The following is a 2,340-nucleotide window of genomic DNA, read 5'->3' as shown; positions in this document are numbered from 1 at the left end:
CCCCCGCCCCGCCCGCGCGCTCGGAAGGGGGGGCTGGTGCTCCAGCCGCTGGCTGTGGGCGTGGGGTGCCGGCTCGGGCTCGGCCCCCTCGGGCCACGGTTATTGCGGCAGAAGTCGGGGCAGATCGGGGCGCTAAACCCGCCCAAGCCCCTGGCCCGGTCCCGACTCGTACTAAGAGCAGCCGCGGCCAAAGCGCGGCCCTGCGGGTGACGGGCAGCGGCTCCCGCCGGGCCGGGCCGGGGCTCCCCTGCCCGCGCCCCCGGGGGCTGACAGCGCGGGGCTCCCTGGCCAGGCACCGGGGGCTCCGCTCCTCGCCCCGCCCCGCGCCCCAGAACCGCTGTTACCCGGCAGCGGCCGCTTCCCAGACTCGCTTCCAAGCCCCGGAAAGGATCCCTGCGACCCGGAAACACAACCTCGGGCGCAGCAGCGGCCCCGTACTGCGCATGCGCTCCTAGGGGGCGGTCGCTCTGCGGACTCACACAGCGGGCGGGGGAGGGGAGAGTCACTTAACCCCGCCCCCACCGTTGCCTGCCCGGACTGGAATTTGCGACACACACGCGGGGGGGAGTGGGGGGCGAGGATTCAGGCTGTGCCCCGCCCCCTCCGATCCCGGCCGGGCAAGTCTCTCTATGGGGCTGCTGCCCGGCCGGGTGCAGGGAGGGCGGGGTATCAGGCGCGCGCCGTTATTATGAACCGTGTTCTCTACGGTAGCACGTAGGGGCCAAGGCACCTAAGAATGCGCACGGCCAGACGCTCTGCGCCTGCGCGCGACGCTGCTCCCGTCACCTAGGAAACGCCTCAATGGAGCACGCGCCAACCCGGCTGCTGCCACTGACTTCATGCAGCGCGGCTGGGCTGTGAATAGGGAGGGGGAGCGGCTCCAGGCAGGCCCCAGCCTGACCCCCATCCCTCCGCCTGCCCCAGCCCCATGTCAGCCTGTGACCTCCCACAACCCACCTCGCCCCCATCCTGCCCCCACAGCCCGAGTTACACCATCGCCCCCCTAGGCACAAACGAAGGAGGGCGGCCCCAGCCCCTCGGCCAGGCTGAACCAGGGGGCAGCCTGCCCGCCCCAGGCACAGCGCAAGGGGGGGACTGTACCTCTCCCCCCAGCCAGGGGTCCCCAGGTCTCTGCCATCCTGCCTGCAGCTTGCCATGGGCGCCCCACGCCAGCTCTGCCCGAGCCACTGAATGGGGGGCCAGCCACGCCCTCCCCTCTTTCGATTTATAAAATATTTATATTCTATTATTAATTTATTTCTCCCTAGCTCGGGGCAGAGGCAGCCAAGACTGGGAAGGACTGGGACAGTCCCAACCCATAAGAACATAAGGCCGTACCGGGTCAGACCAAAGGTCCATCTAGCCCAGTATCTGTCTACCGACAGTGGCCAATGCCAGGTGCCCCTGAGGGAGCGAACCTAACAGGCAATGATCAAGTGATCTCTCTCCTGCCATCCATCTCCATCCTCTGACAAACAGAGGCTAGGGACACCATTCTTACCCATCCTGGCTAATAGCCATTTATGGACCTAGCCACCATGAATTTATCCAGTCCCCTTTTAAACATTGTTATAGTCCTAGCCTTCACAACCTCCTCAGGTAAGGAGTTCCACAAGTTGACTGTGCGCTGCATGAAGAACTTCCTTTTATTTGTTTTAAACCTGCTGCCTATTAATTTCATTTGGTGACCCCTAGTTCTTGTATTATGGGAATAAGTAAATAACTTTTCCTTATCCACTTTCTCAACATCACTCATGATTTTATAGACCTCTATCATATCCCCCCTTAGTCTCCTCTTTTCCAAGCTGAAGAGTCCTAGCCTCTTTAATCTTTCCTCGTGATACATGCAGCAGCTGCCCTGCCTCAAGTGCCCCCAGGCTATCTCACTCTCATAAGCTCCCTGCTTCAGCCCCACAGCTGGGCGGCCACCAACCCGCATGGGACCTGTATGTATTAACTTTTAACCCACTTTTAGACACTCCTAGAATGCTGCCATCTTTAGGCATATGCTGAATTGGAAATCTGGCCCTGCCTGCCACATCACCCCAGAGCCTGCCCAAAATCCACCACCTCACCCTGCCATGCAACCTCCTGCCACACTGCCTTGTCACCTGCTGTAACCCTGCCATGCCACCCCGTAGCCTGCCATAACCCTGCCATGCTACTCCCTGCCACACTGCCCTGGAGCCTGCCGTAACCTTGCCACACCATGAAACTCCCTTAACTCACCATGAAACCCTCTGCCACCCAACCTGCCGTAACTCTGCCACACTACCCTGGAGCCTGCCGTAACCTCACCCAGTAACCCCTGCCATGCTACCTGACATAACCCCAGCATGC

Source organism: Mauremys reevesii, linkage group 11, assembly GCF_016161935.1.
Source record: "Mauremys reevesii isolate NIE-2019 linkage group 11, ASM1616193v1, whole genome shotgun sequence".
NCBI classification, from domain to species: Eukaryota; Metazoa; Chordata; order Testudines; family Geoemydidae; genus Mauremys; species Mauremys reevesii.
The sequence above is the reverse complement of the archived record's forward strand: the minus strand, read 5'-3'. Positions refer to the sequence as shown.